Raw genomic sequence first — 26674 nt, forward strand, 5'->3', positions numbered from 1 at the left:
GTATGTCTTTATTAGCCACATGAGAACAGACTAATACAGATACTCACTGATCTTGAGCTCACAGTGTCATTTAGTATTATTGTAGTTGTTGATGTTATTAAAACACTAAAATTTTAGACATGAATGGATCATGTAACATTCCTGTAAGAGTGTTAACATGCTGACCTCAAGCATCTGAACTTACAGATGTTAGGTAACCAATAGTGTCACATAGAAACCTAGTGTTCAGAAAACCATGTGAATCTAGCATCTTATTCCTTGTTCTAGATTCGCTGGAGAAAACACCAGCCTGAAACAAACCAACTTAAGATATATGAATGAGAAACAAGGTTTTATGTAATGGAAGAGTGAGCGCAACAGCCGTGTGGCTTAGAGAAAAGTGAGTGCGCGGTTTATGTTTTCTTTGTCATGACACATTGAATTATATCACATGCCCAGAAACACAGCAGCAAGATGACAACACAGGCCAATAACTGGAGTTGTAGGCATGTAAGGAGAAGTAGTCATTTGACAGAGTTAAGTCCTCAAAACTGCCTGAGTTTGTAGATCCAGCACTCTAGCTGCATTTTCAAGGGTCCAAGGTCAAACACAGGTGCATGGTTCCACACCACCGCCTGTCACGCCTGCTCAAAAACAATTCTCAAAACCTCCAACTGCTTCCTTTTTTACAACAGTCCGAAGATGCAGAAGAAGGGGACTGGGGGAATCATAAAACACTATGGAAAGTTCCAGGAGCCTCCATTCCTGACCAGTCTGGAAAACCAGGTTCCTGCCCCGCCCCTTGCCTTCACCATTTGACAATCCCTTTCTCCTCTGAAGAACTCAGGAAGCAAAAACACTTGTGCTTGTTTAAGGCAAGAACTGAGCAACAAAGAAAACAATACAATAAGAACAGAAGTCTAACCAAAATCTCAATTACTCTTAGTTAATCAGTATACATTATACGCATGTGTCGAAGTATCGCCTGCACTCCAACAATATGTACAGTTTTAGGTATCAACTTGAAAAAAGAAGAAGAAAAGTTAAATTTTAGCAAAAAAAAAAAGGTGCAAAACTCTCCAAGGCTGGGGAGGAATTCAGACGATTCCTTCAAAACTGTCGTCCTTATTTCCTTTATTCACAGAACCAGTTTCACAAGAAACAAGTTCTTTCTTTATCATCTCCCTTTACTCAACAAAACCTGTATTTTTCTTTCCCTTATAAAAGTTTGATCAGTTACACAGACAGAATCACCATAAAAAGACAATAAAGTGTTTAAATATTTCTTTGGTTTCAAACTCTGACAAAAAGAAGTAGTCCCAGAAAGTGTACATAATCGTCTTCATATGAATTCTCAGGGTATAAGAAAACTCTGGACTGGAGCCAAAATAAGAAGTGTTGAGCTACCCAAAAATGACTTGGCTAGTCAGGAGGGTAAGAAAGTCTGGGATTAAAGCGGTTTTCATAAAGTGTTCATTGGCTCAGTTAGAATAGTTGCCTTCCTGTTGGCAAAGAAATCATAAGGGAAACAACATGCGAAGACCCTGCTGTTTCTCCCACCCATGACTGTTTTTCTTTTGATTCGTTTATTATGTAAGAACAGCAGAACTCTCCAGATGGGAATAAGGGACAGAGTCTAGACATCATTTATTGGCCACTGAATAGTGGAAACAAGTCTGCAACATCGACTATTTTTCCCCTTTTGGTCTCCTCCCCCCACCCCAATTTACCACTTGTTTTACATTGCACACTCTGAAAAGTTAAATGATCCTGACACTTAGAATTACTCAAAAGCTAGAAAGATATTCCCAACGGTGTCAGGAACGGCTGCTCCCTTTTCCTGAGACAGCTACACGGGCCAGTTGCTCCATCAGAAAGGCCTGCGATTGCTATCATGTCGGTGGTGTGTTTTCCTGCTACTCCTAGAAGGTTGCTTGCAAATGAGTAGTAAAGGAAGCAGCAGTTGATCACAGTACACCCAAGAGCAGCTTTCCCCCCACCGGCAATGTTACTGAAAGACTCCTCCAGTCTTCAACTTCTTTCACTTCCTCTATTGCATAAAACTCGACCGAATGTTCACTCAGCACCAGGTGACAAGGTAAGCCAGAGAAATGGAGTCAACAATACAAAGCCACTTCAATGAATCTACATTCAAGTTAGTAGGACTGATAAAGAAGTGATCTGTTTCAGCTTGCTTCTGTGTGACCTGGCCACTGCTTACTGCTCTGTCCTCGCATCTCAGCACTTGTTTCTCACAGTCTGCCCTACCACACTGGGCTCCCCCAGTCCCTCCGATGCCCACGCCGCTTCACGCTGCCAGCTAGGGACACAGGCTGCTCTCCATGTCTGTGCTGGTCTTCCTTGGCTCTTCATTTGTCAAATGTCTATGACCCTTTCAGGTCTTGGCTTAGAGGACACCTTACCAGGAAGCCTTCCCAGAGCCCAAGACCGGGCTCAGCGCTGCTCCAACATGCTCTAGGTGCGAGGACGGTGTTTCTCGCACCACGTCATAGATGCTGAGGCTCAGAGATATAGGGACTGTGCCAATCACTGTGTCTCTGAGACATGACGTCATGTCTGGTACAGGGGAGATGTCCAAGAGCTATGAAGGAATTCTTTTCCAATGTCTGTTTACTGTAAATCCTTACCTAAGTAGTTTTATGGAATTGTGTAGCGCTCCTCTGGTGTTAGAAATTATTTTATGGATTTGTGTGACTATTTCCAAAATGGTAGTTGGTAATAGGGTAATAAAACAAGAAGCTTCTGTGGTTAAAAACATTTGTGAAACTCTGGAGTAAACAAAATGACATAGATTTCTTTATTGCAAAAAAGTCTCAGAAGTTTCAAAATACTCAGATGAAATGTAAGTCTTACAAAAGGGTGCTGTGTGAAACACTGTCTAAGCTTTCTTGGGCCAAAGAACCCTTTCAGAGCATACATACCCTGCCAACACTTCTCATGGGATCCCTGTCATCAAACAAACTGGCTGTCCAGTCAGGACAGACAGACAATATACAGTCAAACAAACGCATAATCAAATGATCAAATTCAAAGAGGAGTTTAAAAATCCTTTCATCAGTGCTGCTAAGAGGATAAAATAATTAGTGAAATCACGATTGGAAGAGTTGGAAGACTGATTAGGGAGAGTGATCAGAGAAGGTCCATGCAACAGATACATAAAGGTGAGAAGAAGCTGGTCTCAGTACCTCACGCCTGTAATCCCAACACTCTGAGAGGCTGAGGGGGAAAGATCACTTGAAGCCAGGAGTGCCAGAGCGGCCTGTGCGGCATATAGCTCAACTCCATCTCTATACAATTTTTTTTTAAATCATCTGGGCACGGTGGCATACACCTGTAGTCCCAGTTACTTGGGAGGCTGGGACAGGAAGACTGCTTAAGTCCAGGAGTTCAATGTCGTGGGGAACTAAGATCACATCACTGCACTTCAGCCTCATGGGCAGGCTGATACATTATGTGGAGTGAGATCCTGTCTCTAAGAAAAGAAAAAATGATGAGACAGAGTCCTTAATGCAAAGATCTGAACAAAAAGTGTCCCAGGAACAGGGTGGAGCAGGTGTAAGGGCCTTGAGGTAGAGCAAGCTCAGTGTATTCCAGAACAGAAAGGAAGTTCAGAGAGGGTGAAGCCTGAGGAACAAAAGGAAATTATGGTGGGAGAGTCAAGGCAGGCCAGGTAATACAGGGCCATGTGGCTCCAATTCAATACTGATTAAAACAGGAAGCCATTAAAGAATCTGGGAGTGGGGGGACGGGGGTGATCTTTTTAAAAGATCATTCTGTCACCTCCTTTTGTCATCTTAAAATTTATAGTTAAAGGATGAAGATAAATTTCAATTAATGAAATACAAGCAAAAGTGGCAATGAAATCAACAGATACTCTTCTGACATCAAGAAGCAAATTGTAGCAGTGGCAATAATAAAAATTCAGATCACACAAAAGCTGTAACCCGTTTAGAGGAAGAAACAAATTGCCAAGAGAACTAATAAATACCTTGTGGGACTGTACCAATGACTAAAGAGAGTAAATTGCATGAACACATTGAGAAAAGATGTAAGTTTCTCCCTGACTTTCACAAATATAGTGAAAACTCAAAATACACCACTTCCATGAGGGAATGGATATTGTGAGTTCAAAAAGTATGTAAGATTAGTCATGGACCAAGAATGCTTGAAACGACTTGAACTCTTACAACTCATATATGAAAGAGACTCAGTAGAGGATTATCCACATGGGACAACAATCCTAAAAATCTGCATGTTACCAGAGATGCGTTGTGAAGCTAACAGTAACTTTTCCAGACTATTTTAACCAACAATGCCGGAAAAAAGGCTGAATTATTTTTTTCTATTTTCCTTACAGAAACTAGTTTTACAAAATTTTTGTTATATGTCAAGGCAAAATACAAGTAGCTCCCCGAACCCCTACAAAAATAGGAGGAAAAAATGTTACGAAGGTGTGTGAGGACATAAAAGAATCTTATTTTCTGGATTTTATGTTTATACCTTTTGTAAGCTTTTAAAATGTATAATTTGTTATGTTGTTTCTGTCCCTCTAAACAAATATTTCCTTTGGTACTAACTATGTATTTCTAAGTTTATACTATGTTTCTTAAAGAGGACATTGCCAACCTGGGTCTGTGCTTGCATGGAGGTGTGAGACAGTCAAGGAACATGAAGAATTGGATGTGCGTGGAAGATGAGAGACTAGAGATGAATATTGGACACAGGGAAACAGAAAGGATGAAACAGAAAGTCCAAACTATTAAAATTGCTGGGCAGGGTGGTGCAAGCCTGTAATCCTGGCTACTTAGGAGGCTGAAGCGGGAGGATCCCAGACCAGCCTGGGCAATGTAGTGAGGCTCCGTCTCAAAAAATAATAATAATAAAATAAAAATAAATTGAAATATCCTTTTCAAGATTTAGAAGTTACGTCCAAATTAAGAAACAGGTCAGAGAAGACAACACAGCTTTGGAGAGCTGAGCAGGCGCTTTGAAAATAGCCACATTTCCCCATGAGGCAGAAACTTTTAACTTTTCTAGACATTGTGATATTAACTTTCCTTTATAGACTCCACATAATGTATCATGAGAATAGTACCATCGTATCAATTAAAAGAACATATTATACTCTAAAAGCATTTACTAAAATTTAACTAACAGCATTTAGTAAATTTAATTTAGCGTAATAAAACCTGGTAATGCAGAAAGTTATTGCCTGGGTTTTTAAAATTTTTATGTCATTTTCCCTGAAAAAAACATTAAAGAGCAAAGTAATGCCCAACATACGCAGAGTAGAATTAAAAGTTTCTAACAGAACTTACATGGTATCTCTGAGGATTCAAATGTAGAGACTGTGATCATATTTTAAAATTTGTATTTACTGATTTTTGAGTAAAACAATAATATATTTATGTGTTTCATAAATCAAGGAGAACAAAACTTTTTACAATGACACTCTCTGTCCTGTCCTTATCTCCCAGTTGCCAGTTCTCCTCTCCAGAGGAAGTGTTATGATTTTTTTTTTACAAACCATCCCAAAGATAGTCTCTTCATTCTAAAAATGTATATACATTTTACACCTGCTTTTGCACAACTGCTCAAATGTTCTGCATCTTGCTTTTTTCAATGAACAACACAGAATAATTTTAGATCAGTATCTGAAAATTCAATATTTGTAATGGATGCAGACTTGTACACGACATTCATAAAACAAGCTTCCTACTCAGAGACATTTAGGCAGAAGTAGATTTACTAAATATTAAAACATATTATAAAGCTATCATGATTAAAAGTGGTACAAGAGTTGTTAAAGAGATCAACAGAACAGAATAAGAAAGTCCAGAAATATAACCTTACTGTTTTTAGCACATTTCTTATTAAATTTATTCCAAGGTACTTTGTCATTTGGATGGGATTATAAACGGGGTCTTCTCTTGCTGTATAGATTCTGTATATACTCTGCAGATCATTTTGCGTGCCCCTAATTTATGGAAGAGTTTTTCAGTTAATTGTCTAGACTATTTGAAGATATGCTACTATACAATTTGCCAATAAATAAAATTGTACCCTTCCTTTTTTCAATTTTCAGTTTTTTGACTTTATTCTCTTGTCAACTTGCATTGGCGTATAGCTCCAGAAAAGTGCTAAATACCAGAGACAGCAAACACCCTGGTCCTCTTATTTTAATGGAATGTTGCTAATATTTTTTCTTGCTAGTCATAATACTATCTTTAGCATTATTGTAAATATATTTTATCAGGTCGATGAATTCATCTACACTTGTTTTATAACATATTTTCTTTTTATTATGATTGGCTATTACTTATTCCTTTGTAATATCTGGGAAGATTAGCACATAAATTTTTATGCTTAAATTCATTAATGTAAATGAAAATAGATTTATAAGTATTAGATAGGCTTGCATTCCTGAAATAAACACATTGATCATGGTGTATTTTTTTAATGTTATGGAATCCTATATGTTAACATTGTATTTGTTTTCAAATTATTATTTATAAATCATATTGGACTCACCCATTTTTAATCAATACTGGTTTTGTGGTCAGTGTGAAGAGGACTCCCTGGCAGGGCGCTTGGCCTCCTCACTGCACCCAAGTGTCCCCAGATGGAAGAATAGAGTCCCTTCACACCTGCAGAAACAGGATCACTGCCCTGGCCCTGGCCCTTGGTGTCAGCCCTTGGCATAACTCTTGTTCAATCCTTGACAGCCGGTGCTCCAGCCCACCTGGTGTTTTCAGTAGGATTTCCATTGGATCCACGGAGCAATGGGCCTATCTGGGCTACCTTCTTTCAGGCCTGGGGTTCCCTTTCTTGTTAGATTAGATGCCTGGTTAAGACACAGGACACTGGTTCTGTGTTGTCCCTAACCCACAGGATCCCTCATCAGTCCACCTTCCTCTTCCTTTTTCTGGTATCCTCCTTCGGTTGTCTCTTGGGTTATTTCCAGAGTTGAAAGTTGTGTTTAGCAGGGAGAAGCAGGAAGAGAGGACTTGTTCAGACCTCAAGCTCGCAGTTAACTGGATAGATATTAGATGAAATCACAGCATTCATAACAGTGATGTCATTAATATCAATCTCAGTGACTGCAGATTTCAGAAAAAAAACAAAACATCTTCTTCGCCTAACCCTTCAGTCCATGTGTTTTTGAAGTGGGCCTCCATTTTGTAAAGTTGGCATCAACAGAATGGTCAGAGATGTGTGCAGTTTCCACATGTTTCCGAACATTAGTGAATCTGTCTGCTTCTTCTTTTTTTTCCTAACATCTCTGTGTCATCACAGTGAACACAGTTGGCTTTTTTCTTTTCTGATAAACAACTAAAGATTTTCCACCCCCTATTTCTTTTTCCCGTATCTCTTTTCTGCTAACATGATATCCCATCATAATTTTGATAATATGATGTCACAATGGCCTCCTCATCTCATCGAGGCTCTAAAAACTCCATTAACCTTATATTCCTACAAACACCAGATCCTTTGTAACAAGCTCTAAGATGTAGGCTTCAGCATCACACAAATGCTTTGATACCTCATAGGACTTAGAATAACTGGGCCACCAATTATTCTGGAAATCTGGGCATATTTTGGTACAATTTTTGAGCCATGTAGAAGGTTCACAAGTGTATACATTAGGGTGAGATGTGTGAAGACAAGTGGAGTTTCCTTGTTTCTTGGGGCTGATCCAATGTCTCAGTTTGTCAAACTTAGTCTGATCCAATAATTCGAATATTTCCTTAGGGAAATTCTCAGTGTTCCATAACTTTTGCTCTTCTCCAAGGTAACTTCTAGGCCTTTAAGGTGAGCCTGTTGCAGTCTGGCTGTGGCATGAGTGCCAGAGAACAGGGCCCTACAAATGCATAGCATTCCGCAATCTCCCCTGTGCTCTAGGTGAGCTGCCCCTCTCCCTGAGCCCACAGCACTGTGGTGTGCCTAACTCCATGGCCATCCAGGCATCATGATGGCACCTCTTTCCAAAATCCTTGGTTTCAGCCACCTGCCTCATCCCTGAAGATTTTACAAACTGCAGCCTTGGTCTCAAGCCTACGATTTTTGACTCCTTCATCATTTTCTGCAAGGACTTTAAAAACCTCCTGCACGCCACCCACAGGCTGTGGGACCAGGAGCCTGCCTCAGTCCTGTCTGTTTTGCCTCCTCCTTCGGCAAACCGCACATCATGCTGGATGCCACCTGAGCCCAGCTTCTCCTGGGAGAAACAGCTTTCCAGCTACAGCACTTCTCCTGGAATGTCCTTGGGTTTTTGCCCTACTCTATCTACAAACTCCCCCACTCCCAACCCCACACTGGGGTTCTATCCATGAAAGGAGAGATCCGGATGCACACTGACTTTTCTACCTTAACACTTTCTTTTTGATTTCTTCCATCAGCTTCTCAGCCAGGAAAGTGGGCGACTCTTACTTCTCCTTGTGTCTCCTCAATCTCATACTCCCTCCCTTCTTCATACGGAATTCATTCTCTGGGACCCTTATTCTCTGGGACTCCTTCTTGTGTCAGGAGAAGTCCCCCTATCAATAAAGGAGTACAAATCAGTGATTTTCAAAGTATGACACCTGTAATACACAAAGACACTTACTGACACTTGTCCTCTCTGTTTGAAGCACATTCTTCATCACATCTTGCTCACTAGAGAATATTACATGAGCAAAAATCTTCCACTCATGTAATATTGATTGGGGTGGAGGAAGGTGTGTGTGCATTTCAACTTTAAGACCAGTGAAAATTAATAACCAGATAAAATTAGCAACATCGAGTCTAGTAATAATACATAGCACATTGTCATTTCCTGCCAGAGGAACACTGGAGGCATGTTCAGACATTTATCACTATTTAGTATCCAGTTTTCATGAAGTATTTTACTGTCATCCCTAATTAATTCTACCTTTCAACAAGAAGCTCGGGATTGGCTGCTATTGTTATTCTACTCTTGTATGTCAGGGAACTGAAGCAGAGGTTAATTAAATGACTTACTCTTATACCCGTAGGCTACGTTGGCAAGGCTGTGTCTTAACAGGGTTGCTGGCACAGATGGCCCAAAAGATGGAAATTTAAGTAACCCTGTTCCAGCAGGGGGCACCAGCTACATTATAAATTTGGGTACACCCTAGTATTCTGCTGGTTCAAAATCGTACAAGATGGTATACCCAAGAAAAAAATAGACTCCAAGTGTTGCGAAGAGGACACCGTTCCCTAGTATCCCTCACACCAAATACAGTTCTTGGGATACAGACAGACTTTAACAAATCAGCAGTCACCTTCCTGGCATGTTTTAAAGAGTTCAAGACAGGAGCTCTTACTCCCAAAGTTCAACCCGTGATGATTTCTAGAATCTTATAATCACAGTTATACTTTCATTCCTTTTGGTCTTAAGAATTTGAAGGCCTCATTTTTAAAACCCTGTAATAAAAATCTCTGAGAAAGGCAACTCCACTAATGGAAATGCTCCAGTCAATGCTTAGGGAATTGGAGAAAGCATAAGAAGAGTGTGTGGTTACAGGATGGGCAATACGGTCTCCAAGAAGGTGATGCAGGGACACCACCAACAAACTAACTTCCTGCATCACGGTCTTATTTACAGTTATGTCTTCTAGATTTAGTGAGTTCTAAACGCTTGCCTCTTTATATCCCTTAGGTGATAGTTTAAAGAAACACGTGTAGGCAGAATTTAGTTCTAATTTTGGGTCCATTGTGAGCCACAGGAAGCACTTGAAAATTTTCATTGAAAATAAGGTGTATTCAAACAGTCAGAAAAGTTCCCTTTAATTTTTCATATCTGTTTGCCTAAACAGATACAATGAACTCATCCAGTGTCAAAAGCCCACGCCTGGTCAGTGATACGAGTGAAAATTATTTGAAGATCTTATGAAAATGCAGATTCTGGTTTTGTAGGCCTAGGGAGGGTCTGAGATGCCTCATTTCTCACCAGCTCCCAAGTGTGACCACTGCTGTTGGTCCCTATGGAACACGTACTGAGTAGCTAGAAGCTAGATGACAAAACAGGATCCATCTTCCTCAGCTTTCAGAAACAGATTGTGCAGAAAGCAGTCTAGAATTCATCAAGATACCCTCTCCCTCTCCCCATCAAAAAGGCCATTTCAGAAAAGGGTGTCATATAAGCAACATGCTTTAAACTCCAAGTGAACGATGGTGTCCAGTGAAGGAGTCACTCCTGGTTCTTCTAGGAGATGAGGGAATCACAAAAGTGCCTAGAGACATAAACAGACCCTGCCTTTTAAACTTTCTATATTCTTTGCAGTAAGATCAAGACGTAAAAGTTGAGACCTCTACTTCTTTGGGGGGATTCTTTTTAACCTAGAAAACAACACAGCAGTTGCTCAGCATTTTGTTTTAAAGATGTACTACTAGAAACAGCCCCCAAGTATTGCATTGCACCAAACTGATGCAAGATCTACATTGAAATTTTTATGTTGACTAATTCCTTATAAGAACAGAATTGATATATTGTTGGTCTACAGGCAGGTGAGGGGGAAGAGGGTAGGAAAATGCTCTGGATAAGGAAGAGGAAGGAAACACTTATTAAGTGATACATACAGTGTGTTAGACAATGTATTAAACTTGGTGTTCCCAATAGTCCGATGAATAAATAATACTAGCTTCACTTGACAAGTAAAGAAACTGAAATTTAAGGAACTTAATCATCTAGTTCAAGTTTCCGCAACTATTAGAAGCAGTAAAGCCTGCTCCAGCATCAGCCTCACCCTGTTAAAACATAGATGGCTAGCCCCCCTTCCCCCCACCGGAGTTTCTGATTGAGTGGGTCTTGGGTAAAGCCCAAGAACCTGACTTTTAAAGGAGCTCCCAGGGATGCAGAGGCTGCCAGTCTGGGGACCACAGCGAAAGCCACAGTTGGTTGTAGGCCAGGTGGTTCCACGAATGAGATCAAGCTTTGTGGATCTCAGGAAACACGAATGCACTTAGAAGAACAATATAAAAACCTGGATCTAAAAAGAGTGGTCCAAGAAGAACCCAACTTAAGCCACCATGCATGGTCTTGTGTTTAAAGACACTAATATTTGTAATACATTGTAATAGAAAACAAGGAAAGAAAAATCCGAAATTCTCTTTGGCATCATTTTCTATGTTTTTACTGTTGATTAATGAAGAAAGAAAAAATAAATGTTGTATGACACACACATACACACACACACGTCTATCTTCAGAAAAGAAACATACATATATTTGGAAGGACTTGTAGTTTTCATTTTCATGTGAAAATTGAAGATATTCTTCTCCAGCTTGATTGTTAACCATCAACTAAGTTCTTACGACCCTCATACAGGACAAAATAATGTGGAGAATTTTATGAGGCATAATTTATACCAAAAACTCCCCTCCATCTCTCCTCCATGTTGTGAATGAGACCCTACAGCGATGAAGACTCCTTTTCTATGTTTCTATGTTCCTGAGGCATATTTCAGAATTTGGAATCCGTCTACTTGACAAGTAGAGACACATCTCTACCACGGGGCCCCCATCCGTGGGTGTGCACGTGTTTCAGCCACGGGAGTGTCGGAGGCCAGAACACGTGGCCAGACTCTCGCCAAGTCCATCAGACCGTTGTTAAGAGGGCTGGAAGAGCCAAACCACAGCACCATCAATGCTGTGATTTACGCTTTGAAAACACTCCAAGTGGAGCGAGCACACATTCATCAATACGAATGCAGGAACTGCCTCTGTGAGAAAAAGAAGAAAAACAGACAAACAAAAGCGGTAGTAATGGTTACACTCTGGAAAGGAAGGGTGCCCCATGCTTTAATAGCCTCTTCTATCCCAACTAAATCCTAGCTCATCACATCTTTTTAAAAAGTGGAGCCTTCTCCTGAGCAATAAGCAATCTAGACCAAAATCTCCTTGATGTTAAGAGGCTGTTTCTGATATGCTTTGGTTTTCCTCCTTCCTGAACTGGCTCAGATGCACTTACAGGTTGCAGAAACAGTGCAGAAGTCAAGCACAACCTTGGATGTGGCATCACTTCTGGCTCTGCGGGCCCTCTCTGGACCAGTGTTTTCTGCTGTCCTTCCTTCTGTGCCTACTTGCAGTCCCTCTGCTGGGAACTGACTCATCCAGAGCCTTTGGATTTGCACTTGATGCCTGGGTCTGGACTCTGCTTTTGTTCCTAGGCATTGTCTCCAGTTCTCTCTCTTCCTTTTCAAATGCTATGGCCAGCTCTGCCCACTGGGGATCCATGCACGGCTCCTAGAACCCTGGTACTGGTGCACTCACTGGCCGGCCTAGTGGCCCAAATGGAAAAGTGGGTGAGGGGAGACTACAGATGCTCACACAGCCCCTAATAAGTAACTGCACAACGAGCGTTTCATAAGGGATGAAGGAAGAAAGGAAGGAAGGAAGGAGGACGGGAGCACAGGCTGCTATGAGAAAGGGTACTCCAGCCTGCCTGGGCAGGTCACCAGCAAATGTCTATAGAAAGCCCAGAAACAAGTGGCGCCACAGGCCTCAAAGCTGATGTCCACATGATTCCTTTATTCTCTTTTCACCACTGATCTCGAATTACAGTTCCTGTGCAGATATTTAATAAACTTCTAGAAGTATGTTAATAAAATCTTCATACCCTCATACTCCCTAATATGCCTTTCATTCCATTCTATCTCAAGAAAGCCACTATGTTTTAGTAATTTTACTCAGATAGGTCTTAATGAAGATACATATTTTTCTTAATGGAAGATGTTTTTAAAAGCTTTTCTTCTCTTCTACCTCTGTTCACAGTCACTTTAGAACCAAAAAAAGAAAAGCTAAGTTGAGGAATCTCCCAGTTCTCCTATTTGCTCTTGAATGGCGAAAGCTCCCCAGTCCTTATCAGAATAGCTCATCCGTTCACTTATTAATGATAGGAGGACCACTGAATGTCCAGATTGCTGCGGGCCTATGACACAGAAGATCCTTCTGTGAAAAAACATAAACGAACAATTTTGACTCATCACCCATTCTATAGGAAACAGCACAAACAAAAAGTGTGTGTGTCCATTATGGAGAAATCCATAATTTTATTCTCGGCAATCCAACTCTGTTGAATTCTGTGGCGTATACGGAAAAAAGACAGGATCATTGGTAAATGCTACAAAGAGTTCTGGAAATGAAATTTTAGCTCAGGCTTTGACACTCACCACACATGTACTTTTAAAAAGCTGCATGACATGATGTTACAATTAAAAAGAAAACATCACAACATGTTGTCACATGCAAATGTAAAACAATGGGCCATGTCTTAGAGCATCTGCTTCAAGTTAACTGCAGATGTGAAATGTTGATAGAAATTATTATCATTGGTGGGTGTTTTGTACTTTACATTATATCACAATTTACTTAATTGGTTCAGACATATTTTAATAAATTTGATCTTAATCCAATCAGGCAGAAGTGTTCTGAAAAATTTACGTAATTGTTATTATAATACCTGAATGCTCTCAAGTAAAGTGCTTTCAACAGTGTCTAGGTATTTAGGAATCTGGAGTTTGGTTTTCAGAGTCTATGAAAATCCCATAGACATTACAATACGAGGTTCTTTTTCCATTTGAAGAAATTTTACTCCTTTGATGGAAAATCTCAGAGAGAATTTTGGGAAAAGACAAAAAAGGGAGACAGAAGGCCTTTGATTAACGTATTTTACATCAAGTCACATGTATTGTTCTCTTGGCTCTGCACCTAGGACTTGTCCCCATTGGATGGTGACAGAGGCAGATCACAGCAAGACAGCCTCGCTACTGAAGGCATGTGGCTGAGAGAATCCTGGTGTTCCAGGTGGAAGTTTCAAGAAACTGCATCTTCAGGTCACGCTGGGGTCAAAGATAGTTTCCTGTGAGGCTCAGTGGCCAATTGAAGTTCAGAAATAAATAAAAACAATAGAAATAGATAAGCATCCATGTTGATGAATATCGCACTGTACCTGGTACATAATAAACACTCAGTAAAATGAAATAAAACAAAGAAAGATTAAACACCAAGAGAACATCGTGAGTTCTAACTGAAAGGAACAATAAATTTAAAATAAAGCATGCATTATCACTTGGTTATCTAGACTGAACTGTTCGATATATAGTAGCCACATGTGACTATTTAAATTTTAACTACTTAAAATGTGATGAAATTTAAAAATTAGTTCTTCCATTGCACTAGACACATTTCAAGTGACTAATAGGCACTTAGGACTGTATGTACACTGTAGCAGACACAAAGATATAGAGTATGTTCATCATCAAACGAGGTTCTATTGAAACGTAGTGCTGCTCTAAACAATTGCCTGGAAGACATTCGAAGGAATAAAACACGGCTCTGAAATTTTTGATGGAGGAAATACATAGAAAGGACAGAGCAAATGGTGCTTCACAGAAAAGCTAATTCATGTGATATCCAAAATGAGGAGAAAAAAGGTCAGGCATGGTGGCTCACACCTGTAATCCTAGCACTTTAGAAGGCCAAGGGGGGCTGATCACCTGAGATCAGGAGTTCGAGACCAGCCTAGCCAACAAGGTGAAACCACGGCTCTACGAACAATACAAAAATTAGCCAGGCATGGTGGCACATGCCTGTAATCCCAGCTACTTGGGCGGCTGAGGCAAGAGAATAGCTTGAACCCTGGAGGCAGAGGTTGCAGTGAGTGAGACCGTGACACTGCATTCCAGCCTGGGCAGCAGAGTGAGACTCCATCTCAAAAAAAAAAAGGAGAAAAATATACATTTTTATGGGGACATACAGAATATCTGGAGATTCATTTTGCAGGTAAAATCCCAGGGGAAAAAACCACTCAATCATCTAAATCCATCTGCTTAGTTTTTGTGCTGTAAAATACAAAGAGGGAAAAATCATTGTTTTAAATCAGGTTAATAAGACACTATTTGATGTTAGTTTTAGTGTTCAATGTAGACTTACAGTCAACACATCAAAGAATGAAATGATCTGTGATACTTGGTGACAGGCAAAAGTACATGGAAATAAAAATTTATGGTATAAGGCATTATTTTAAATTTGGTTTTTCTTTCAGTGGGAAGATAGCAAGTCTCATCACTGACGGCTTTTTTGTATGACTTATGATGACAACCCACCTTAGTGGTTCAATGCACCATTAAATTTTATCTTCAGTATATTCCCGACATGAAACCTAAATCTCTATTAAGCCTCAGCAATATAATGCAGTAAATTTCTCCAGAGTAGGGATAACCATTACATCTCTGTAAAAAACATCATTTTTTCCACATATGAAAATAGTTAAACTAAAAATTTAATGACTGAATCTAGAAAAGCTCCTTTAGGACATAGAAAATGAGTTTAATCTGTGAATGTGATTTATGGCTGTCAGGGCACCAAACTTCATCACGCAGCCATAGCACACAATAAAACATGCTGCGATACTTGCCCTTCCTAATGATGCTTGTCTTTGTCCTATGCATGTGTTGAGTACCTTGGTGATTCTCTCTGAGCTATAAGAACATCTATATCCACCCCGCCAGATGAGGCAAATGTAACACCAGCTATCAAGATTACTGACTTGTGACTGAAATATTGCTCAGAAGTAATGTTCTTCTATCCTTAGAACTACAGCATTCTATTTCATCCTGGAAGTAATTTGAAATATAGAGGGGGAGGGTTAAAGTATTAAGATAATGAATTAAACAAGACAGCTACTTAAATTAGGTCACATCCACCCAATTAGCCAATGTATTGGGAACTACAGCCACTTACCAGGTAGTTGTGTATGTAAAATTATAACACAAATTTTCACTGAATGAACCAACACTGCATATTCTCAAGGAATCTGGGGCATTTTTATTACACAGGAAATGCTAATCAAGGTAAGTTCAAGGGACAGTGCTTTGATCAGTTACACCTTTCTGCCAAATAACTGAGGTTTAATTTAGCCACATACTCTCATTACTTCATAATTAATCAACATTTATGTAATTTCTTAGCCATTTAAATATGGACTTATAATTTTCATATAGTTCATTATACCAAGAATGAATAAACATGTTGAAGAAAAATATTGTTGGTACACCAAATGCTGACAAAAGTTAAAACATGCTATTTTGACATTATTTTATATGAAGTTATTCAAATATTATCACTATGAATTTCCCTCATTAATATTCACACATTTCAAAGGTAAAAATTCATAAATTTTAGCATAATATCTTGCCATTGTCTTATTCCCTGTATTATTTATTTGCTGTGTAACAAATTAGTACTCCAAACCTTATGCCCTAAAATAACACATATTTATTGTTTAATACTCCTGTGGGTCAGAAATCTGGGCAGAGAGAGGTCAAGCTGACCACATAGATAAGAAAGCCATCAGCACACGAGAGGTAGATTTGGGAGCAGGGGTAGAGAGAGAATATGAGGACAAGGACAGAACACTAAGGAGCTCCAACATGCAGGACCAGGCAGAGAAAGAGGATCCAGAAAGGGAACTGAGAAGGAATGTTCACCAAGATAGAGCTGTCATCATCGTAATATTACAGAAAAGACAAAAGCAGAAGTGAAGAAGTAAGAAAACAAGAAAGAAAAAGCTTCTGTTTCATTGTTAAAGTAATACAAAGAGATAAAGTAAGACAAGGAATTAAATATGTCCATGTGATCTGATAATTCAGAAGTCATTAGAGACCATTAACAAGTACATTTTCATTTGCTTAATGGTGTGGAAGATAAATTGTAATAGGTTTAGAAGTGACTAAAAGGTCATGAAGTGATGGCAACCCATACAGGCTACACTTCAAGCTTAGTCAAGATAAGATTTTTCTTTCTCCTGTCAATTTGGTAAGTTTTTGCAAAGTATGTTGACAATGGTGTAAAAATATGGTACTACCATTCATTTCTGGTAGAAATAATTACAAATTGAAATATTCTTTCCAAAAGGCAACGAATATTGACAGCCTCTCATAACCCCCACATTTCACACTAGGAATGTATTCCAAAGAAATAAGCAGGGACGAGGTCGGGCAGAGTGGCTTGGCTCATGCCTGTAATCCCAGTACTGTGGGAGGCTGAGGCACGTGGATCATCTGAAGTCAAGAGTTAGAGACCAGACTGACCAGCGTGGTGAAATCCCGTCTCTACTAAAAATACAAAAAATTAGCTGGACATGGTGGTGCATGCTTGTAATCCCAACTACTCGGGGGCTGAGGCAGGAGAATTGCTTAAACCCAGGAGGTGGAGGTTGCAGTGAGCCGAGATCATGCCACTGCGCTCCAGTCTAGGTGACAGAGTGAGACTCGAAAAGAAAAGAAAAGAAGAAAAGAAAAGAAAAAAGAAAAGAAAAGAGAGGGGAGGGGAGGGGAGAGGAGAGGAGAGGAAGAGAGGAAGAGGAGGAGGAGAGGAGAGAAGGAAGAGGAGAGGAGAGAAAGACAGAAAACAAAGAAAAGAAAAGAAAAAAAAAAGAAAGGAGGGAGGGAATTGATCCAAAACTTCATTGGTTAATATTATTGTCACAGTGGAAACCTAAAAACATCTGAAATGCCTAACCATAGAAGATATTTCAAATAAATTAAGGAACACTTTATATGTTGGTAAAGGTAAAAATTTTTTATAACCATAACAGATAAGCCCTAAATTCTCAGTGGCTTAACCAAATATACCTTTATTTCTCCAACCAGTTGCTAAGGGATCCGGTCTGACACAAGTCTCACCCTATTAAACAGGCAGAGCCTAAAGTCATCTTGAATATATCTAGTCAGAAGATGGAGGAAGAGAGAAAGGAGAAGGCATATGCACTTCTTAACCAGATGGAAGTAAAATACATTCCTTCCATCCCCCTCAGATGCAAGGGGAAGTAAAAACTGTAGTCCTTAAATAGGCAGTTACTCCCAACAAGCATTTTCTAGTATGGAAGGGGAACAGGATCTCTCTGCATAGTTAGCCTTCTCTGCCACAGTCCTCTTCTCTGGTCAAAATGTATCCATGTGCATCCCCATTCCTACATACAGGATCTATTCCCCACACCCCAGTAGACTTCGAAGCCCCATGATGCATGTGTTACATACCCTGGTCACTCTGGCTCCCCATGTGACCGAATGCAGCAGCATTCGGCTTTTCCAACAAACGCCAAACACGTGTATTATTTCTATTCTCTCTCAATTTTTGCCTACAAACAGAAAAATTTTGCCTGAGGCCATGTAATTTTCCAATGTCCATTTTGTGAGTTGAGTGGTGGAATTCCACAACTGAATTGAATTTGGAAAAGATATATTGAAGACCTAATCCCTGATACCTGTGTGTGTGACCTTATTTGGAATTAGGATCTTTGCAGATATAATCAAGTTAAGATAAGGTTATACTGGATTAGGGTGGGCCCTACCTCCAAGGATTGGTAACTTTATAAGGAGAGAGAGATTTAGAGACACACACACACACACACAAACACACACACACACAGCGATGGACATGTGAAGATGGATGAAGATACAGGCAGAAATTAAAATGATGCAGCTCCAAGCCAAGGAGTGGGAAGGAGCGTCAACCGCCACCACCAGGAGCCAAGAGGCGCAGACGGATTATTTCCCAGAGATTTTGAGGAGAAACGCCCTGCCAACAACTTGATTTTGGACTTCTAGGCTTCAGAACTATGAGGGAATGAATTTCTGTTGTTTCACGGACCCAGTTTGTGGCAGCCCTAAGAAACTAATATAGTCTGCATTCAACCAACACATCCTACAAAGATTCTATTTTCACTTTCTGCAGTTACGGCTACAGGCAAATTGAAGATCTTTAAACTTACTTTTGGAGACAGTTTAACCAAATGTTTTGTTACCCCATACCCTGGGCCTCTGTCTTCCCATGCTTCAGCGCAAAGTCTTTTACTGTTCCCTGCCTGGCATCTCAAGCAATGTCACATGTTTTCGGATATTTATTATACTAGCACTCACTTTAAGATACTAGTTCCTATATTAAAGTAACACTAATCAATATAACAGATAAACTCCATATTTCAGTGGCTTAATCCCATGAAATTTTGTTTCTCACTCTGTAAATCTAGCCGGCAGTTGGGGGGACAGGGGGGCCCGGGGTGTGGAAGTGTCCTACTCCGTGGGGTCATTCATGACCCTACTTTGATATGGACTCTGCCAATCCTCAACACATGGCTTCCAAGGTGACCCTGGCCATTGTGACCCAGTAAACAGATGAAGGAAGTCACAGAGCTTGGAGAGCACCCACTTCTTCACTATTTTGGCCCAAAAGCAACACACACCACTTTTAATAAGCGCTTGGTCACATGGCCCTACTGTGGTGAAAGTGTCCTGGAAGGACAGCCAGACCCCAGAAACAACTTTACAGAAGGGAAAAAGAGCACTGCAATGGGCTGAATGTTTGTGTTCCCATAAAATTCATATGTGAAATCCTAACCCCCAATGTGATAGCATTAGGAGGTAAGGTCTTTGGGAGATAATTAGAGTGTGAGCATGGAGCCCTCATGAATAGGGTGAGTGTCCTTAGAGAAGGGACAGGCCTCTCTGTCATGTAAGGATACAATGAGAAGTTGGCTCTGCAACCCAGGACCATTAACTCGCACAAACTTTGCATTCCAACACTATTTGAGAGTGTGAGAAACATCTCATTAAAATACTTACAATAATTACAATTACAAACTTAAAATAATTTACATTGTAAGGTATATTTCATATTTTTACTCTACCTGTATCTAAAATACATCATTACCAATAGGCAGCAGTATATATGCGCATATGTGGTTGGTTATATATTGATATTATCAGTGTTTGGCATGTGAGTAGGATTATTTGTAATTTTTATTTATTTTTTATACATTTCTATGTTTTCCCAATTTATATTTCCAATTTAATACATATATGCTTTTTGAGTCTGAAAAAGAATAAGTATTATATTGATCATAGAATCAAAGAAGTTTAGCATTGTACCTGGCACATAATAGCTGCTCAACAAACTTTTATTGGACTAATGAAGGACACTGGATGAGAAAGACAAGAGAATGGATACTAATTAGAGAGCATTTCAGGATCACAAGGGAGTTTCTGTAAGGATAGGCTATTTGAGCATGTGTATAGGTTGAGGAAAAGAACTTAGTAAAGAAGGAATAAATCTAAGATACACTATTGGAACAGAAGAAACTGAGATCAAAGGCCTGCGGGCAGACTGATCTTGGCCAGAAACAGAGACTAAAGAGGAGAGAAGCTTTGCTGAGCAGACAGGCAAATAATAAGGAAGGGAAGGAACTGTTTCATAGTTTATGTATATAACTTTATATACTGTATATATGTATATAACTTTATGTATATAACTGTATATACTTTATATACTGTAGTTGATGTACATAACTTTATATACTGTTACCAACATGTCAGAGTTGGTGTTACTCAACCTGAAAAGTCTTATACTCTGACTTCCATAGCCTCTACACCTCTAAAATTTTCATGTAAAATAGAAAAGGTTTTCCAGAGAGGTGAAAGACTAGGCGCTAACTAGAAGGCTCCAGTGGAATTTTGGGGAGGACAGCGCAGTAATGAAGTCATTGTGTTTAAATTAGGGAGCAACGGAAGACTGAATTACTAAGTGTTCTGTAATGTAGTATTTTAGAAACTTTGTCTCAAGTTATATGCTACTTTCTGTAATTACAGAAATCTAATGTTATTTTATCTAATTTTGATCTGGGTGCAGATGGTGTCAACATCTTGGCTCTAGAATCAATAACATGTGTTCAGGTTTTATGACTGGTGATACACCCCCTTGGAAACCATTCTCCTGCATCATTCAGGCCACTACAACAGCAGGTGAATCTTCATGATGTTTTTGTTAGTCTCTGATGGAGGAGAGACTAGTACAGTTTGGCACATGGACTGAAAATACATAAGATATAGTTCGCAAAGCCGACATTTAGAAAAGTTCTGCCTTCGTTAAAAACAAAATTTTATCTCAATAACTTCAAATAATTTCACACAATTTCTTATGCCCTAGTGAGTCTTGGTCTTAGGTATGCATATATGACTTACCTACTTTTTTCCTGCTATTGGCCAAGATCGGCATCCCCCCACCCATGTCAGCTACACTCAAATTTGCTAGTTTCCATACTAAGAGTTCCACCCACTCCTTTTACACTCACGGGAAGGAACAAGTACTCCTTGTACTTTCCGCTTTAAATATAGAGCACCTGCCAATGCACTTAGCACATAAAGCATCTGCTCAATAAGGGTTAGATACTAATACACGGAACATAGTGGTCTTTTCTGCACTGCCAAGAATTACCAGTAGTCCAACAATACACTTCCTAGCTCGCTAATGAACGTGAGTTTAAGAAAGGGCTCAAACCAATCGAGGGAGCAATTTCTTATGCTAAAGCATTAGACAAGGAGTGAATTCATTTTTCAACAATAAATGTTCTGCTGGTTATTAATCCAAGTCCTGGGGATGGTATTTAGAGCTACCAAACCAGCTAACTTCCCTCAGTCATCTACTGCTATAACAGAGTTGGTGCAAGCAGAGTTATAAAGACCACAAGAAGGAAGAAATCCAAGCTGTGCCAAGGCTACCTGGAAGAGAATTATGATGAGAGTGTTTACTAAGATTCCTGATAAATAAAATACCATGCATGGGATGGCTTATTGGTGAATTTGAGCTATTTCAGGCCAATTTTCTTATAATCCCACATGTGCTCACCAGCTGACCCACGTCTTCGTATCATCTGCTGGACATTACTGAGATAGTAAGAACCTTCTCCTGGGATGGGAGTACGGATACAAATCAGTTTTCTCAAAGTAATGTCAGTATGTGTGAAATTTACCATAACCAGGGGATTGTCAAATATGTATCATTAGATAATCACTGGCTAACCTTATTTTTACAGTAAGCATGGGATAAAAAAGTTAGTGTAATCATAACTACTATAAAAAACATTAAAATTATCTAAAAATATCATTACTAATGCTTAAATGTAAAGTTAGCACAGCAGTGAACACGAACATTTTAGAGTTGTAGAGGCTCTAGAAGTCAGAGTCCAGAATTTTCAGGCTGACAAACACCAACTCTGCCTAATTGGAAACAGTAGCGATTAAAGTAGAGGACTATTAAGTCCTATCAATATCTCTTTCAACCAATCATGATGCAATTTTTACTGTCAACTTTGTAATCTGTATTAAAGAATAATATCTTCTTTCTTTATTGTGTTACAAGTGATGCCCTGTAGGTCACGTCAAAATTTTAAAAAAAATAAAATGAGAAATCAATTTTGTAGATAATTTAGTTCTTATTCATATCTACCAAGATTTTTCGCTTGTAATATTCAGATAAAGATAAGTTAGGGGACTTGAATCATACAGAGAAAGCTTCAGTGTTTTACTTTACTGTGTTTGGATGAACACAGACATATTAAAGAAAAGACAGACATAATTTCCTGCCATTCATCTAAGGACAATTCAGACTTAATACACGGAAACAACATTTTTTTAAACAATCGTTTAAAAGCTAAGTGCTCCTTGAAAACATTATTGGCCTTTTTTAATCACCAGGGCTTGTACTCTCATCCTTATTTGCACTATTTGTACTGTGTACATCATCAGCCTTAGCACATCTCCATCCTTGATGCCTGTTTGTGAACAAAAACAGAGTTAAGCAGTACCTAGTAAATCCTTCATGTGCGTGGCCCTAAGCATTCTGGCTATTAAAGGCAGCTGGATTTGAAACCCAGTAGGACCCAACTTGCAAAGATAAGGAAACTAATACAGGGTATGGCCGTAAGCATTGATCCACCTTTCTAGGTCAACAGCTGCTCGTCCGTCGGTCTCTCTGATGAAATCAGGGGAGCATGATGAAATGGCCATGAACGTATCATGCATCACTCTTTCCACCATCCCCACCCACAACACCACACCTTGATTTTTAAAGGAATAAACTCCAGCACCCAGAGGATTGTTTAATTTTACCGAGAAAGTCCAAACTTGTAACAGCAATAAAAGTCAGAGTTTTATGGTAAAGAATCAGTCTGGATTGCTCATGAAACATCTTTCATTCAAATGCCTCCAACCTGCTAAAATAAAGGATAGGAATCCATACATTTTATAATAATCAAGAAAAGTATCATACTGCATAGTATTTCCTAAGGGAAAGCTCTGATGAAATCACAACATGCCATCATTAATGAAGTAACATTTCATCGCATTCATTTGACGATGTTAACCCAGCTCAGTGGGGTACCCCCTTCATTTGGCTAGCTGACAGCTTCTGGTGGCTTCTTAAATGTGAAAGATGTATTAAGTTCATACCTACTGAAGACATGGGCAAATCATTCCTGACACTGTGCAGTTTCACTTGATAAATCCAGAGAATGTGTCAGCAAGCTGAGTGTAGTCATCTGTGAAAAATACTCTACTTTCAAATAGAAAAATAAAACTTGTTACACTTCTCTTTGCATCTTTAAAACTTACAGGCTTACACGTGAATATATAATTCTGCATTTCCATACCTATAAAATACATATCCCACTAGAAACTGTATTCTTGTTAGATCCTAGAATCACTAGATTCTGGTTGCTTGAGAGAAATTTCTTAAAAAGCACTGTGGCTCAGCTTGGTATTCTCCATGGCCGCCTTTCACTGACAGACAAGGCACTTTGTGTTATTTTAATATCTTATATCCATTCACTCCACTAAATATCTGCTTTCTTCACAGTCCATAGGCATCGCTGTAAGAAAGTCTAGCCACAGAAGGAAATTTTAATTTTTAAGCAGCTGATGAGATGGCAATCTGTCTTGGTTGCTGCCATAATCTTCCATTTACAGCTGACATGTTTATTCTTGGGCATTTAAACTGTGGCCCAGAAAGCCATGAAGGGAGGCCAGTTATAAATGTTAGATTTGATTGGAAATGACATTCCAAAATAAACATGCCAAAGTGCAGCAGAGTATTCTCCTATGCATCCACGCTGCAGCACACTCAGCACACAAACCCACAGACATACCAACACACACAGAGCATTCGCCTTTGCAACGCCACTACACTCAGGCGTGCAAACACAGCGAGACATGTGCATGATTTCTATCTGATTCAATAAGAGGGAAGAAAATGAAGCAGGCACTGGTCAAAACAAATGTCATTCTACTCAGCAGCAAAGCATGTAAGGCAGGCATTAAGCCTCATCTTCCAACACCATAGAAGAATATTTTTAAAGACACAGAAGGAAGTATTCCTCCTGAAAGATCAGCTGGGAGGTCCCCTTTCCACATCACTCAATTCTCTAATGAGAAAATAAATGAATGAGAATAATAAAGGAAGGAATCACTTTGAAAAGATATAGATGCACAATAAGTATCAACCAGACTGGGCCTTCTGCCCAGAAAATCAAGCGAACGAAGGCAAAATCTGGAGGGGGAAAAAAAACAGTTTTTTTTTTTTTTTTTTTTTAGAGAAAGCTTGAAAGACATATTTAGCAAACTATGGGGGGGGGAGGAAGCAAGAAAAACAGCATGAACAAGTGTGTTTACACAATGGGAAGGCCTGGGAAATGAAAGAACAGAAGGCAGAAGCAAGTAAAACACTGAAAAACAAAGCCCACCTTTCTCCACAAGGCTCTGCCTTCAGGAGCCAGCATATGCTGTCAAATGTCCTGCAACAGGAGGAAACTGAGGTGGAAACCCTTCATTAGAAATCTTTAAACTCCTGGCCTGTTTTTGTTTTTTTTATTACTGTGTCTAGGTGCCAGAAGGACACATATTAATTTTCATCCCATTTCTCCAATTTGCCTTTATTTTTGGACTGGGCCCCCCCCACAAAAACAAAAACAAACAAAAAAACACCATTAGCCTGTATCTGCTAGAATTATCCCCAGGATGGTGAGAAGGAGATAGTATTAGAAGATAACAAATTGCCAAATGGTCAATTCAGTGAATGTGGCTGTAGGCATGGAATGATGAACTGGTGAAATTTTAAGCTGCTAAAATTTCTAGTAATGTTACACAGGCAGAATCATAAAGTTCATGCTTCTGAAGGGTAAAGAAATTTGTTTCTGCCTGGACTCAAATGTTAACTTACTCTTCCTGCCTAAAGAAACAATGTATAAATCCCACTTATCTAAGTGTGGGTTGAGCTCCTGGAGCACTCAGAAAGCAAGAGTGGACCTTGTACCACTGTGAAAACCGTGAAGGATCAGGTATTTTACCCTACCTGCAAGCTAAAAGTTAGCCTGCCACCATTTCATGGTTGCCCCTGAAGATAGGAGACTCCTGGGCTAGAGACAAAAAATTTTATTACCCCCACCAAAAGCTGTAGTCAGTGACTGTGTAATTGCATCAATTTTCCAAGCCCCAAGTCCCACAAGAGCTTAAACAGACAAATGACATCTACGTTCACCATGGGTGGCTTTACAAAAGAGAAACCCTGAGTTTGGGGTATTCACTGCTTTTAGTTAGTGAAAGCCAGATTTCTTTTTTCTGCAGGGCGATAGTACCTCATGCCTCAAAGTTGCTCTTACTGCAAAGAAAATCCTAAGTCCAGGTAAGGATCAATCGAGGACTTGCATTTTGGGGACATCGCAAGATATAAATGAGCACCAGACTCCCAGTGACGAGTGCATGTGCCAACAGGCACCACATACATCACGAAACCACTGTTAGGATAACCATCATTGGTGGCAGGCGTTTTGAAGAAATCAAGGCCCTTTCAGAAATACAGCTAGTGGTAAAGATTGTGCTTCAAGTTTGAACTCCAGGAACTGCAAATTAAAATAATTAGTAAGAGTTCTCTGAAATGTTCACTAAATTCTCTGAAATTCAGGAAAGCGACCACGTCCGCCTTAGCTCAAAGCCCAGCTAAAAGACCTTGGTGAAATTATTTAATCTCTCTGTGCATTAGTTCCTCATCTGCATGAAGGAAGTAATAATGGTAACTAATTATTAGATCATCATGAATATTAAATGACTATACTTCTAAATATAACACCACATAGATGTCAGCCACTACCATCACTGCTACTATAATTATAATAGTATACTGGTTGGGAATAATATGGAATGCACATTTAATAGGACCAAGATAATGAAAAAAGATAATACGTGTTAGAATTAGAAAAAAGTTTTCTTAAGCATTTCACTAAGTCGTGGGCAGGTTCAATCAGATGTTAATATTAGACTTCCACTTCCAAAGAGATGAAATAGAAGTACTTTTTCTCATTCCTTCTGCTAAGTACCATTTAAAACCCTGCACGTTGTGTATAAAACAAACATAAAAAGCCTCGGAAAGACAAAGGAGAAAGCTCGCTGGCTAGAGATGGTAGGACACAGGGAACAACATCATGGTGAGTTCCGGGGGGGTTAGTTTGGGTTTTAGCGGGAGAAGCTAACAAGTCCAAATGTCAACAGGAGCAGATAAAAGCAAGCCCCCAATACAAATGCCTGCTATCCTTAACCAAAGAACCAGAAAGGAGCAGCTTAGCAAGACAGAAAACTTTCAGAGCATAACTGCTCTGCTCCAGCCAAAGAAAAGACAGTGGTCGCATATTCATGCCAGCAAAGATAGAGTGAGAAGCCTAGACTTCCACTTACTCCAGGGTGAACAGAAACACCTCAACCTCCCTATTGGGGTCATGTTAGAGAAGGCAGAGAAGGGAACTGGGACGTTCATCCTTGCCACATGGTAATGAGGCTGCCTCACTGCAGGA

General features: G+C 39.6%; 1 long non-coding RNA gene across 1 annotated transcript in view; it reads right to left on the reverse strand.

Moving 5' to 3' along the window:
• Positions 1-11112: 11112 nt before the first annotated feature.
• The window catches only part of LOC108538155 (uncharacterized), a 72287-nt gene continuing 56725 nt past the window's right edge, over positions 11113-26674 (reverse strand). The window contains exon 2 of the long non-coding RNA XR_001888007.1: positions 11113-13082. This is a non-coding gene — a long non-coding RNA (uncharacterized LOC108538155). The remainder of the gene's footprint in view (positions 13083-26674) is intronic.

Source organism: Rhinopithecus bieti, unplaced genomic scaffold, assembly GCF_001698545.2.
Source record: "Rhinopithecus bieti isolate Rb0 unplaced genomic scaffold, ASM169854v2 scaffold_1014, whole genome shotgun sequence".
In the NCBI taxonomy this organism is placed as follows: Eukaryota; Metazoa; Chordata; class Mammalia; order Primates; family Cercopithecidae; genus Rhinopithecus; species Rhinopithecus bieti.